The 15,867-nt window shown below is 40.6% G+C and overlaps 1 long non-coding RNA gene across 1 annotated transcript in view; it reads left to right on the top strand.

The window, feature by feature from the left end:
* Positions 1-11,159, top strand: part of LOC107201675 — a 32,416-nt gene extending 21,257 nt beyond the window's left edge. Inside the window, exons 6-7 of the long non-coding RNA XR_001520333.2 lie at positions 9,190-9,321; positions 9,567-11,159. This is a non-coding gene — a long non-coding RNA (uncharacterized LOC107201675). The remainder of the gene's footprint in view (positions 1-9,189; positions 9,322-9,566) is intronic.
* The last annotated feature ends 4,708 nt before the right edge of the window (positions 11,160-15,867 follow it).

Below are 15,867 nucleotides of genomic sequence, written 5' to 3'. Positions count from 1 at the left end.
CTCTTCTATGGTAATAATTTCCATAAAGTTACTCTGTACATAACAGAAAGGAGGAATCAGTGCAGACTCTCTGAAAGAATGGCCAACTTGTATTCTAATAGACCTCACTGTAAATCTGTCCTCTGACTCAAGGTCAGATATTTCAGATCTTGACTCCACACAGCTGAGTGCCTAGGAACTAACAAGTCTTACCTAAAGGATATTTTATTTTAATTTGAAAACACATGGAGTTTAAAGCATACAAGTATGACTAGGTTAGATTACTTCCTCTCATAAAATAAAATATACCTTTCACTAAAGTGCCCATCATAGATTTTTCAGGTACCAAAAAGAGTTGAAAGGAGACCAGTCCAGCTGTTATGAATAATTACAGAACAGTTCAATCCAAAGGTTTAAAAGCCTTGGATTAAATTTTAAAGGTAGGTATTGTAACTACTCTCAGTGTATATTCATAACTGGGATATAGAAATTAAAGTTTTCCTTTCACTTGTTAACATCCCTGTGTTTAACTTATGCAACGTGCAATACCAGTCTACACATCTGAGACAATGTTGGAGCTCCTACATGGCTACCAAGCAGAGGAAAAGAATTAATTACTTAGTTAATTTCACTGATATTATCAGCAAATTGCATAGGATAAACTGAGCTTCCATTTCAATTATCATCTATCCAGTTGGAAAATAAACCAAACCCTTGTTAGTGTTTAAATGGCATTTTATATGGAATACATTATATGCAATTCCTGAGGCTGCTTGAGCCAAAACAGGTGTTTCTGGTGGAACAGAGGAGAGCTCCTACCACCAGCCATTCAAGTGCAGATGTAAACTATCAAATAAAAATTTGATCAATATATTCTCATGGCGTTAATACTTTTCTCAAATAGGACTTTCTTTCTCCTATAATTGAACAGCATACTTCATCATAAGCAGGTCCAATATCAGCTTTCCTATTTTAGTAGAAATTCTAACTAAGCTTATGTATTTTAGGAAGTTGGATGAAGAAATTGAACATATTGGGTCTGTTTCAGTGAAATACTTGCCTGGTTATTTTATTTCTCCATATTGCAAAACCAGGCTTGCTTTGCGAAAATTTAATTGCAGCAGAGTTGCCCACAAAAGTACACCCACCATGCTTTACTCTATATTCCCACGCTTTTTAATATTTGTCATATTTCATCTTTTAATGCAGTCCTAATGAGAGCATATTGGAACACCACAGAACCAGGCTCATAAGAATGTGGTCTTGAAATAAAACGTAGAACAGAAGGAGCATTGTATTACAGCCTCTGTTAATGTTTTAATGGTTGAGAGATTTCCAACATGTTGGCAGTGTCAGGACAAACCAATTTAATAAATTATTAACACTAATCAAACATTTTTATGATGGCAGTCAAAACTTCCTTGGCAGTTAAGGTTAATTCTGTTGAAGTTTGACAAAGATGTTACTGTTTGATGGAAACCGCGTTTGAAACTATAGCCTCCTTCAAATCAAAACCTTGCAGTGCACTGAGCAGAAATGGTTAAGCAACACGTCCTGATGTGCATAAAGGAACCCTGAAGGCAGGGCTGCAGCCTCAATGGGCAGTGCAGCACCAGAGCTGACGAATGATAGTGAAATGTAAATTGATTACAGCGTATATAATTTGCCTGCCACTACTTAGGAAAGGATATAGAGAGACTGTTATCAGGAAGAGATAAAGCTTGGGCTGTTGAAGGGAGAGCGCTAAATCAATATACAAAGAAAATCTAGGAATTCCAGGGACTTGACGAGAGGGATAGAGAGGAAAATAAAGAATCCTGCCAGTTTAGATGCATTAAACTTTGGAGAAAAGGTATTTTAAAACATCCTTCCATTCAAAAGGCAACCAACGATAACAACGCCAGACAACGCCACCTTCTCCCTCCAGCTCCTCTAGCCTTGCCAGCTGAGTTGAAATCCAACACAGCAGAAGCTAATGAGGGGTATGGATTAACAATACAATGTTTCTCAGGCCTTTCTTGGGTCTCCCCTGGGGCACCCACAGTCTATACATCATCAATCTACTGCAAATTGATGTAGTCAGCCTATGACAAGGGTCAGGTTTCCAAGAACAGCTACCAGGCATGATCTAGTCATTTTGAGTTATCAAGACAAAGCTCTGTTCTGCTGAGTTCTGGCCATATAAAATCTACAGCCCTCCAGGTTTTAGGTGAGATGAAATAAAACCATAGAGCCCTCTCTGTTCTCCTCTATGCCTGCTGAGAAACCAGATCACCTTTCTGAAGTGACACTGTTGTCATTATTTTGTGCTCTCTTACAGATCATGCTCACAAACAAGAAAAACATGCTAACCCAGCAGTTTTTTAATAATAATAAATGCTGTTCTTTTTTACTATATGCTAATTATAAAAATAATAACAGAATACACACACATATGTATTTTCATTATATGCCAACAATGAAGAAAAATGTGTTTGCTGATGCAGGTTTCTAAGTAAGTTTTATTGGAGTATCAAAAATTTTGTTCACCCACAGTATTTTTTTCCTGAATAATCACATGTGAGATCTTGTTTTTATCCAACTGCTCAGGTGCCACAGATTTTCCAAATACTCTGTGGATTAGTTTTACCCATGAAAATTTGTGTGTGTGTTCCCTTAGCTTAGCTAAAGTCTGTGGATTTCCATGCGAGCTTGGTGGCAAGCGTGCCTTGGCTCACAGCACTGCAGCCTTGTCAGCTGCATGCAAAGACATCCATCCAGGGGTGAGGAGACTCCAGAAACAGAGTATGCAACACATGAGAAAAATTAAAACTTCTGTCAATAATACATGTGCAGTCCAAATTAAAGTAGATTTAAATCAGTAGAAGGGCCCCTGTTAATTTCAGTGGCTTTGCTGGCACTCACAGTTCTACAGAAACTACAGCAGGTAGGGTTTTCACAGCAACTATAGGTTTAGCACCACTTAAACTTATAATTAATAGTTCTTCCTGAAAAAAGTTTTCATAGCTGTTCATAGAATCATAAGACATCCTGAGCTGGAAGGGACCCACAGGGATCACCAAAGTCCAGCTCCTGGCCCTGCTCAGGACAGCCCCAGAATCACAGCTTATGCCTGAGAGCATTGTCCAAACACTTCCTGAACTCTGAGGTATTGATCTGCCTCAGAATAATTTAAAAAACAAAGCAAAACCAAAAAACCCAGCCTGAGATACAGGAATAAAAAATTGGATTCTTGGATCCCAGCTACCTATAATACGGCAGATTTCTGATGTATCCAATATGCTCAAGTTAGCTAAATATTCAGAGCTACTTGTGGTCCAACACAGGTGTGAACTACCAGTAGAAAACAGACTTGTTTATTCATGGAGGAGCTTTAATGAAATTCAATACGTTTGCTACTTATGTTTCTATGAATGTATCCCCTTAATATGTTTTAGAAGGTGGAAAATGTCCAGAAAAGCACCCTTGTAAACATTACCTTGGCATTTATTAACAAAACACAAATATTCAAATTAATTTTGTGTTTTGTCTGCTAGAAATAGACAATAAGCTTTGAAAATCAGGCAAAAGAACTGAGCAAGCTGCTTGTGGTATGAACATCTGATGAACATTTGCTCATATTTATTCATGCAAGCATTTTGGAATTTCTCAGTCATGGATGGTCTTCCAAACACAACGTCATGCATATGAATGTGCACGAAACGCAAACAGAAAGATGCACTAATACCTTGTAAGTAACTCTGGCGCTTTTATCTGGTAGATGCTTGCAAATACTTTGTTTCATTATTCAGTCAAGTTTTTCATGCTGCTGGCAAATTTCTAAAGGCAAGAAAAAAAAAACCAAAGCAAAATCTCTGAATTACAGGCAACCCCAACTTTTTATTTTCCACATTCCCTTTACAAAGCTTGAGTAAGTTGCTAAAACATTATTATGTGTATGTGTACAAAAATTTGGCTTGAACTCAAGAAGTTTCCATGATCTTTCACAATGAGCTCCTGCCACATCCACTTCCTTGAAGAACCAACACTTAAGCCTTTTGAGGTTCCCAAAGAGGAATGCTTTTTAACCTACATTTACCTATCTATTTTTTTACACCTTTGCCTGCAGCATAGGTGCACACACATTCACCTTCATGGGCCTGTGTAGTACTTTAGGAACATATCCCATCAGTTAAAAGCAAAGTGTCAGTTTAAGCTGATATAAATGGAAGCTTGGACAGAGGATGATTGCAGTTGTTCCTTGTAGTATACTGCCACTCATAAGTGATTTAACCTAAAAATTTTTCAAGTCTTTTGATTTATTCTGTGCTAAAGAAAAGCTGCATTCATATTACTGTAGGTCATTAGTCTTGGTGATATTATTTGGCACAGACTTTTAAAATAGCTGCTAATATAAAATGAATATACATTTTGGAAGCAAGCATCAGCACTTTATAGAAGCACAGGTTCAAAGCGATCCATAAGTTTAAGTTCCCTGATAATTTTTATTTTTTTTATTGTTAAAAACTACAAGGAAGAACAAATTTCCCCTTCTAAAAGAATTATAGGCAAGATGTGCTCTATAGGAAAATAAGATATATCCTTTAGAAAAGGCTTAGAGGAATCATTAATTATCCTTTTAAGCACTGAACTATGTGTACCATTGAGATATGCCAGAGGAAAGAATTTTTCAGGTGTCTCAATTTGTGAATGCAACTGGTGGCCTTTTCAAATTCTGCCTGTACATGGAAGCCTGTGGAATACTTGTCCCCTGAATGAGCTCTGCACTGCTGACCTGCATTCTAAATCTCTACTGCACCTTCACCACTCCTGAGAGCGCTTGCTGGCTTTGATCAGGAGTGAAGGATTGAGGTTAAAATCCCGATTCCCAGCTGGAGGAAATTTAAATCATCATCCAGACGTGGAATTTTACCTATTTTATCTGGTAACAGAGCACATCAGCACCAACCATTTCCTCCATCTAGAACATTTGCCTTCCCTCCTCCTTCCAGCTGTGGCAACACCTCCTACACAAGTAATCCCTACAGGAGTGGAAAATCTTGCAGCAGCTATTCCCTTGGAAGAAAGCTATTAGAAACCTAGCAAACCTGGCCTCCAACCTCAGACAAGCTGCTCTAGTACAGACCAAAGGCTGCCTGTGGTCTGACTGCTCTCTAAGTAGAGAATTGTTATTGCTGTCTTCTTCCTGTGATAAAGCTGAACCCAAATGCTGTTCAGTGTAAGTCAGCTTTTTGAGCAATAATAAACCAGACTGGCTTGTCTGTGCAGCACACTGCAGAGAAGCTTCTAACACTGTTTACAGCAAAGTTCACTATTCCCCTCCCAGAACAATGCAGCTGCTCTTTCAACTCTAAAGGCTCCTGCCCTTCTTTGCTCCTCTTACCATCTATCTCTATTTGGCTGCTTTTCCAAGGGCAGACAAGAGCTCCATGCCATTTGCTGAATGTCATATATTTGGAGAACAAAATACCTTCCCCCATCTAAGAGAACTCTACTGGCTTCAAACTTGTAAAATATCTCTCTGTTGAAGCAGCTGCTGAATAATTTATATTTCTCAGAACCAAGCTGAGAATATGTACATTTTGCTTTAACACACACAGTATAGTTGTTTTTTCTTCCTTTCCATTGCCATCTTGTTTTCCATTTTGAATTTCAATGTAGGAAATTCTGAACACTCCAGAGCCTGGGAAAATTATTTGGGTTTGGGGAGTGAGAAAGAAGGGGGGCATACTTTATTTGTGAGGTTTTTGTTTTTGTTTTTTTTCTAATGGAAGGAAAAATTCCTGAACAGCTTGCAATTAGCAGCTCTGAAAAGTTATAGTTTCTTCAATGGCACACAGCATGCCAAGGAAACCTACAAGAGATTCCTCAGCTTAATATGCCTGGAGCAGGATCCAGTCCTTCTAAATCAAAGCACAGCTCACACTAACAGTTGCAGTGTGTTAGTGGCTGGATGACTGCTTTATGAAGAATTATAAAGTGACACAGCAGTCTGGCTGAAAAAAACACACACCACGCTTTGATGTCTTTAACCACTAACTTCAAGAGGACCAACAGAAACCTTCCTGTTTTTATTGCAGCCTCTCTGTCATCCCTCCCCCTGCTCCCTCCCTCCTCTCCCACTGCTGGATGGGGGACTGTTATCTTTCAGTCACTTTGTAAGCTTGACTTGTTTACAGACTGAATGTCTCTGTTTATAGGCCTCTATCAGAGAACAAACAGGGCAAGTGTGACTTCCTAGGACCTGAAATGCGATGCCTTTTCCTCTTGGGCAAAAGCAGGAGTGGCAAGGGAGGGGGACATGAAGGGGAAAAGAGAAATCCTGTAATTGTCCTTCTTGTCCACCTTCCCTCCAGCATTATGCACACACCTGTATGGTGCAAAGATATTTTAAGAGCCAGCTGCTTAAACGTTAGCTTACCAAAACTCCATGAAAATGCACAGCAATTGTCTTGCAAAAACTAGGTCCACTTCGGAACCTCCAACAGTAAAATTAATGTTAAATAATGGCTTCTCTTAAACTTGTTTTTAAAGTTCTTTATTATAGATCCATTTAGATGTTTACTTGGGGAATCTTAAAAGCTTATACCAGATTTTACTGGGGACATTTAAAGGGTGTCAATGGGGTAATTATAAGCATATATAATGATGAAATTTTAGAAACCATTAATAGCATGACTTTATATATTCATTCTTATCTTGAAAAATATTTTACTTCAGGCATTACCCTCGTCCAGTCAATAAGGATAGTCCATAATAAGGTACTGGAAGGACATGAATAATCAGTCTGCTTATGTTGCTAATGGCAGATTTCTGTTTTTGATGACATTCAGATTATAAATACCCCAGAGGAGGTATGTCTTTGTCTGTACTAAGGGTGTCTTATTTTACACTGACAATTTTTCTTTTAATTGTAGGAGTCACTTTTACATGTTTCTGGTTTCAAAAGGCTCACTTTTGCACAAACACACTGGAGAGCATGAGAGGGTTTTAAGAAGTGTTCATAAAGGTCATATCACATTATAGTACTTTATGGTGATACACTGGGCCATCCAGTTTGGAAGCTAGCTCTAACTATACTTTCACATGGAGGTTGTTCACCCAAAGAGACTGAAAACCTTTTTAACTAAAATAATAAAATAAGAGCTAGAAAGTTAACTCTTTAAGCATAACCCCTTCCAAAAAATTAGATCTGAAAGGACAGAAGAGGTAAGAATTTACACGCAGCTCTTCCTTCAACAGCTGTTCCCACACAGGTCACAGGTGGGACCTTAGGATAGTGGTGCTGGGTTATACACAGCCAGGTTACTGTTAGTAGCAGCAGTGCACAGTCCCCTCAGTGTCCTCCCACCTAATCCAAGACCTGTCTGCTCCCTGTTCCTCATAGCTGCCTCTGAGTCAGAGCTGGCTCTCCAATCCCTATAATCCCCTCCAATGCCCTCAGCAGCATCCCAGCAAGCTCCTCTCCTCCAATGCACAGTAAAGCAAGGAGGATGGCACTGCACCTCTCTGCTTTTTATTGATGGATCATATGCTTTGCCAGACTGCAGACAGGAGCATATCCTGGTGCTGCACAAACCCTGCTGTGCAAGGGAACAGTATGAGCTGGGTCTGCTCAAATGGATGAACTTTTGGAATAAAAGGGAAAAATTTGTCTTTAGTTCAGGTACAACCTAATCAATTTAAACACTCAGTTAGACATTACTTAAATGGTCCTGGTGTCACTTTGCCTGCTGGCAAGAGCAGAGTTGCTCCTCCTTAGCTGGACTAGTCTGAAGACATCCAAGGGCATTGGCCTGTCAATTTTCTCCCACAGCAGCAGGTTTGTCCAGAAGACAACCTGCGTCCTCCTGCAGGCAGCCTCACCAATTCTCCATGTAAACTCTTCGCTTTCAGGTCCTGCCTTACAGGAAGTGCAGGCTTGTATCTTTGTCTGACAAGTAACATCTATGGGGCTTCCTCAACACAGACTGTGGAGAGTTTTATGCAAGGTGTGGACTTTTCCCTCTGTGGTTTCCTTATTCTGGAAGCTGTGGAGACCTGTGAGCTCAGGACATACCAATCCTGTCGAGACACAAGCAGTGATTAAGGAGACAAACCAACCCTGCACAGAGTACCAAAGCCTTCCAGAGCAGCTCAGCATAAGGGGAAGACAGGGATTTCTGGCTGTTCTGTTTTGTTTTAAACTAAATTGTTTGGGCCATTCATATTCTTTCCAGTTTTTGGTCTCATTTGAGAAAGACAGAGGAAATTAAACTATAAGAGTAGAAGGTGATTTTTTTAATCACAACCACTTTTCCCCTAGAGACCAAGAGCATATGTTTGAATTAATGGACTCTTTCCATAAATCATAAAGGGCACAGGAAAGATGCAAGAAATGTTAAGTTTTCCTCATCATGCATAAACTTCTTCCAGCTTTCTTCAGCAGTTTCTCATGGGGATGATGAAGTCACTTAACCTAACAAAAGACCTGGCTTGAATCCTGGACCAGAACTCACATACAAATTAACTTCTGGTTTTGGCATCCAGATATGATTAACTTTTCTTCTGTCCATTTTCTCATGCTCCTCCTTTAAGATGGCTGAAAAGACACTTTAATGCTCAGCTATAAGTATAAAAGTGGGGCTAAATCTGAAACACATGCCTCTCTTTATCATGGCCTGCCAGGATCCATAGATTACTCTTTCCCCTGGACCTCACTATTGTCAGATCCTATTCTGATACATATAATTCTGTCTGTGCCAGAGGCACTGAACTTTATGCTATGGATTCTACTATGTAGGAAACACAGAGACACAATGAGACAGGATGCTTAGCCCTTTATGCAGCTCTGGTCTTTACCATGGAAATCTGGCAAATCAGATGCTTCAATTCTTTTTCTGCAGTGTCTAAATCAAAGGCTTCACAGCCCTGCATGGCTGAAGAGACAATTATATGCAACTCTTCAGGGGTCTAAGGGAAATCTAGACTGAACTCAAAAACTATGTAAAATTTAGACACATAAAAGGCATAATACACTTATATAATTTTCAGGAAAAAAAGTGAATAAATATTTTCAAGTCACCTGTCTCAAAATGGGTAGTATTAAATCAGTACCATTTCTCCAGCTAACAAAAGCTCAAAACATTTCACAGATGGACAAGAAAAATCACACTCAAGCCTTCATCTTTCCCACTTTTTCTGATAAATTCTGACATATTGCCTTTCCAGATGAGTTAATGCACTCAAATTCCCTGTGAGAATTATTCCCTCTCTGAAAGTACCAAGACAGAGGTATAAGCATCAACATCCACTGAAGAACCAGAGAAGTGTGAGGGCTGGTACATCTCACACAGTGCAAAGGTGAGTGACTAAGGGTTGTGTTTGATCTGGGTGGGGTGCGACTGAGCCCAGCTCTCCTGAGCTCTTCTCCTCTCAATAGACACTGTAAACCAACAGGTTTTCCCTCTTCAGAGTTACCTCTGGGTGCTTGTGCAGTGTGTACCACAGAAGTAGGACTTGTGGGCAATTCTGTTGCTATAGTATATAAGCATGTCACAAAATGTGTAATTTTCTTCATTGCATGATTTCTTGACCTACTTTGCCAGCACAAAGACACCCAGCACAGAGAGAAGCTAGGATGTGAGTTTTTTCAGGAAGCTCAGGTGCCACCTCGTGTTCCTGTGCATACCATAAAATACAAGATCTCGAAGATCAAAGTTTTCACTCCACCAGCGGGAAACAGCTGGCACTGCTCTGGGAATCAGGGCTGTAGGTCCCCTTCCAAAGCATGCCACCTACCTGTTCTGGGATTTCTGTGGATGTACCGTGCCCTGCAAGACGGATTTGTTCCCACATCTTGTGGGATGAAGCTGTTAAAGCTCAAAGTCAGGGCTGGCCCCAGAACCCGCATGCCCTGCCTACATCTCTGTACAGTGCCTGGGACTCCATGGCTTTATTACAATGCAAGCACTAATTAACAGCCCAAGCAGGCTTTGTGCAACAGTTGCCAAGCCAAGTTCTTTGCCATGAGCTGAATCACTTGCCCTGCTTAGTTTTAAGTTCCTCGTTTACTGCAATGTAGTAAGGTATATCACACAAATTTTTAGAGGCACAGCTCCACTCCACTAGTTATTTGGAACAGCAGCAAGTCATCATATGCTTGTCCCTGTGCTCTGATGAGCTTTGAACTTTAATAAATGATTAATCCTATTTAGAAGTAACTTAGCACTGCCTTAACTGCATCTTTCCATGAAGCGTCACTTTGACATCCTCTGTTGTGTGCATTCACTGCAACTTTCACACGCTGTAAATTAAGAACATTTACACATGCAATTAGTGTTAAATAAATGCCTGAAGAACTCCTTGGGGATTAAGCAATTAGATGGCATCATGGAATGCCCTTTGTGCTCAAAGCTTATGAAGAAAACCATCTACCCATTCTGCACAAATTGCATACTGGGGTAGCCATTGTGCTGGCAGGAAGTGCTGGGATGAATTGCCAAATACAGCCTTGAGTTCATACACACCCCCTTCTCCTGGCCCGCCCTCTTCTCTTAGAAGTGAAATTAATAGAGAGAAATTTGTGACCAGGATAGTACTTTTATTAAATTATTCTCTCCATTAAAAAAAACCAAACCCATAGGAATTAAGAACTTGAATTTTTAATATAGTAGTTAAATTAATAATAAAAATCTGTCTAGGAAAAAATAATATGGCTATGTACATACAGGCCATTTGCACAGCCCGTGATAATAGAGAGTTAATCCTTTCATATCCTAACCTTTATTTTATGGCACATGAAAACTGCAGTCAACTAATATGGCAAAGTATGCAAACAGTCTTAGATGGAGAACTACTTGGCACACTAGAGCACCTTGCAAATGGGAGCATGTATTTCATATATACACCCTGCACACACACCTAAAGCTTTCTGAAAGTAGCAGCAATAATAGCCCTGCTATGTATATGCTTGCTACTCACCAAGATGGTGGGTTAAACACCAAAATGTAAGGGTTGGGAGAGAAAAGGACAATGAATTTTTATGTGTTGAAGATCAAGGTTTAAGTGAATCCAACTCTCATTAACACCCATCATTCACAGCCAGCACTGAGAAGAGGGGACACCTCACCTTGTAAAAATCATACCTAGCTCATGGAATTAGACCCAAGCAAGCCACAAAAGTGCAAATCAAACACATAAAAAACAACAACCAAAAAAAACCCACAAAAAACCAACCAACCAAAAAAAAAAAAAAAAAACCCAACAAAAAATCAATTACACTGCATTTAATGCAGCAAAACTACATCCTCTTGATGCTGACACCAGAATGGGGCCCCCCTGCTCAGGGCACCGTGTCTTCCACCCCACCAAAAGGGCGGAGGACTCAAAAGCTACTCCCAGAGGTCATCCCCACAGCCGTGCACCCTCCTTACAAAGAAGCCCACTGTAGCCAAAGAGCTTCCCGAAGCTGGTCAGTGCTGGCATACAAAGGAGGCGGTGTATGAAGAGAGCTAGTTGAGCTGCATTTCACGGGGAAGAGAGGACCCTGTTTGCAAAAAGAGTGGGATTTCTAAATGCCAAGCATTAATAAAGAAAAGAGAAAATCGGAACAAGAAAAAAAAAAAAAACCAAAAAAACACAGCAAACCACCAAACCCCAAACAACATAAAACAGCTGCAGGGAAGTTGTTTTTCCACTTGAAGCGGCCCTTAGGAGCTGTTTAAGGGGACCCCTGCGGATGTGAAGTCCCAATCCCAGGCTGCCAGCGCCACCTTCTTGCCGAGGAGTTCAGCGGCAGCGGCCGGGCTCGGGCCGCCGGGCTCGGGCCGCCGGGCTCGGGCCGCCGGGCTCGGGCCGCCGGGCTCGGGCCAAGCACAGCTGTACCCACAGGGCAGCTTAGAACTCACGGGAAAGCATGGAAAACTAGACCTAACCAAGACTCCTCATTAAAAAAAAAAAAACAAAAACAAAAACACCAAAAAAAAAAAAAACAACACAAAAACAAAAAAACATTAAAAACTTGCTCGATCAGAAGCAAAACTTTTCTCTCATACTAGCAATTTTTCTACAGGTAAATATTTGTAATTCTTACAGCAGCACTTAAAACCCCCAAAATATCAGGGGGTGTTAAAAGTATTGCAATCATATGTGGGTCTGGTAGAACTCCAGATGTTTGGGGATGAGGTGTTTTATAATCTTCCCCACTAAGAAACAGGAATTCAGTGCATTGTTAAATCAGTGAAGGGAAGACCAAAGAGCCATCAGCTCCCTGGAAGGGAGACCAAGTTTCTCCTTGTGAATCCTTCGATCCCCCCAAGGAACCCTACTGAGGAATGTCCCTGGGGAAACCTCCTCTTCCTGCCTCCAAAGACTCATGGCTGCAGCTGGTGATCTTGTCTGTGAAATGACTAGCAACTTCTTTCTTAAAAAAGAAAAAAAACATCTCTTGAATAATTTTGGAGTGATGCAATGCACCAAACCAATGTCCTAAGAGCTCAAATGCTCTGGTGACTTGGAGCTACAGCACTGAGCAAGCATTAGCACAGGGGAAGAGGATCCTGGGGTACAAGAAGTATGATGTGAAAAGATGGTCCTCAGCATATAAGAATGACTCCAGAGACACTCCAGCTTACTTCTGTGAAACAACCATCACCAAAGAGTTCTACTAATGCTATGTACAATTTTTAAAAATCTCATTTTTGTATATAAAAGCCACTATATTTTGGATTCTCTAGTCATTTATAGTCCACATTCACTTCAGTCACTAGATTGCACAAGTAATAATAGCCTACACATTTTCATACAACTCCTTTTCCAATTTCTACCTGCAATGGATGTGAAAACAATAAGGTCCCAAAGCAAAAGTATTTCTGTTTCATGTGCAGCTAGTGAGGAAATATACTGCAAAGAGATTTTTTTTTTACAAGACCATTTTGCATCAGATGATTCAGATAAATATTTCTGGATAATCATCCAAATAATAAGGACTTGAACATTTCATGACCTGCTATTCCACTTCTAGCCTCAGGATTGCAGGGGAGAGCAACAACAGCAAAAGGATGTGACCTTTTAATTGCATCCAGAAATCGGGAGTTTCCCTGTCCCAACTGCATGGACTGCAGACATTTAACAAATGGGGAAGAGAAAAAGCAGAATCAAAAAGAAGCATATGTTGATCTGTGTGTATAAAGGGAAAAAGAAAGGTTTTCCAGGGTAAATAAAGAAGTTTGCATTGAACTTTTTGTCAGAGTTGGTGTTAAAATCTCTCACCTATATACTGAGATCATCTTCCGAAGAACTGAGGCAAGTTCAGTGAAACTGAATGAGCTGCCTTTGGTTCTAAGAATTCCCTGAGACTGCAGACAGATTGTCACTGTTGGATTTTTATATGCATGAAACCCACACATGCATTTACACACCCCTGCAGCTCAGTGTTAACTACAGAGGGAGAAAAATGCAAAGCCAAATCTAGGAAGAAATATAAAAACAAGAGAATTTGTCAAATAAAAAAGTAAAAATTAGTATTTTCAACTTTTGAAAACTCTTGAAGATGTTGATTATTGTGAAACTTGTATTTCACATCCCACACCTTGACCTCAGGAACATTCAGTCCTAGTGGGTTTAGCTGCTTAAGGAGTACCAGCTAAGCTCTTCAGCGGGTGTGCGTGATGCATTCCCTGGGACTCCCCAGCAACTGGCCCTGATGCGCGCTTCCCTTGCGCAACACGGGCTGGGAGCAGGCACAGTGCCATGGCCAAGGTAAATTCACACACCACAACCTGGAACAGCACAGCCAGACCTGGTGTTGCTTCAAAAGCAGAGCAGCACTGATGCTGCTGCTGAGTGGTGGGGCTGGTGGAAGTCACCGACCTTGGCCCTGTCACTCCCTGCTGACACCAGATCACCCCTTGCCATCTCAGCAGAAGAAGGCATCCTTGGAGGGAATTATACTCCTGGAGAGCTTGCTCTCCCTCTCCAGAGGGCTGCTCCAATGGGTAAAGCTGAAGCCTGCCTCAATCCTGCCTGTTTCCTGTTAAAATCTGGTCTATGTACATATATGTGTAATATATGTATATACTAAATATCAATTGCAGGGAAGACAGGGCAGTCTTTCAAACTTCTAGTATGTCAGCATACTGTACAAACAGGAAGCAGCACTGCAGTAACAGGTCATTAAAAAGACTGCATACCAACTGAGAACTAGGAGAGTCATCTAAAAAAAAATAAATATATATATATATATCAGGCCATTTTTACCATAGTTGGCATAGTTCTAACCTAAATTTCACGTTTCATACCGCACAGAATAGATATCTGTGTTTCAGAAAAATACCCAAGTAAGCAATGTTATAAATAATCACATATTTTCTTGCTGCCTTTTTCCATAATACCCTCCTTATCTCTTAACTGCCTTTAGTCTTTTGCTGTCTCCTTGATAGAAACAAAAATCCTACAAAAGGTGGGGAGAGATGACTGGATGAGTGGTTCTCTCCTTTAGCAGAAGCCTTTTCATGGCAGAGGCAATCTGAAAGTGGAAATCTGTCTTTCCATTTTAACAGGCTTTAGTCCCTTCCCTCTCCCTGCCTTCTACCTCAAAATGAATTTACAAGGAAAGTAAAGACAGTTTAGTTTCTCAAGAAGATGACATGAACTAGCCAAGATTTGCTGCCTGATAGAGGGAATCCAATGGTGGGTAAAAAACAAAATAAGCTCTAACCCATCCAAGTTCTTGCTCATGACAAAAAGTACCCATTCAAAGATGGACAAAGCTCAGTGTTTGTAGTATTGCTGTGATCACTCTCATCTAGAAAGGGCCCATATTTGTATTTCCTATCCCAAAACCAGCTGAAGCTGCTATGTGTTAGAAACATCTGAACAGCAGCTCCATTTCTTTTTCAAATTTTTAAAGTGAAATTAAACCCACCCTACTTCCCCCAAGTATTCACTGTTTTATAATCCAAGCTGTCCCAATACAGCAGTATCCACACAACCAGCTATGATTTTTAACATCTGTTTTTCATTTTCTTAACAGGAAACCAGCACAATTGCCATGACAAAGGAGGATTCTGATCTTATACTCTCATTTATCTGTCGTGTCTACACTTGGCAGCATTTGATCTTTATTCTCTAGACACTTAAGAAATAATCTAGGAATTACTGCTTCTTGACAATACAAACAAATAATGCTATCTATAAATAAACCCTAGTGAGGATGGGAGGAGGGTTGCTTTGTACCCACAGAGGGGCTGCCTCAAGGCTACTTCTCAGTTTGTTTTTTGGCCAGCACTGGGCATCAGGAGATCGCCCTCCTTGCTGAGTCCTTTTGTGCAAGCCTGTGCATGGCGAAGAGGGGCCCTCACATAAAACGCCTCTGAGAAATTGGTTGACTTTTTTTCCTCTTTCTTACCAGTCTCCCTGGCAGGGAGCTGGGTTTTGGTGGGACCAGGGAAGGTGATATCCCAGTTGGCAGCATGGCCCCTGAAGCTTCCTCCCTGTGCCTGTGGCACTGGCAGGTAGTATTCACTCCCCAAGTGCTGCTCACAGAAGGCAGGAAAAGCATTTGCATGGGATATTTAGCCTTAACTCCACTCTACCAATTTCAGTTTGAAAACCCAGGAAGTCTGATATTCTTTAAATAAATTACAGGCACAAAAACATTGTTTAGTTTATGCTATACTCATGCAGAGGTTTTTTTTGCTAGCACCCACCACATGCTGCCTAACCCTTTTCTCCTTTTTTTTCTTTTGAGTTTCACCATTTGTAGCATCTCTCTCTGGCTGTTCTTGTTTTCCTTGGGCCTCATCCAAACAGCTATGGGAGGAAACAGCCAGGATGCCTATTGACTTATATAAAAGTTGAATCAGGGCCATGGACAGTAATGGATACAATCCAGAGTCTTTTTGAAGG

Source organism: Parus major, chromosome 3 (genome assembly GCF_001522545.3).
Source record: "Parus major isolate Abel chromosome 3, Parus_major1.1, whole genome shotgun sequence".
In the NCBI taxonomy this organism is placed as follows: domain Eukaryota; kingdom Metazoa; phylum Chordata; class Aves; order Passeriformes; family Paridae; genus Parus; species Parus major.
This window is presented reverse-complemented; position numbering and strand designations above follow the sequence as displayed.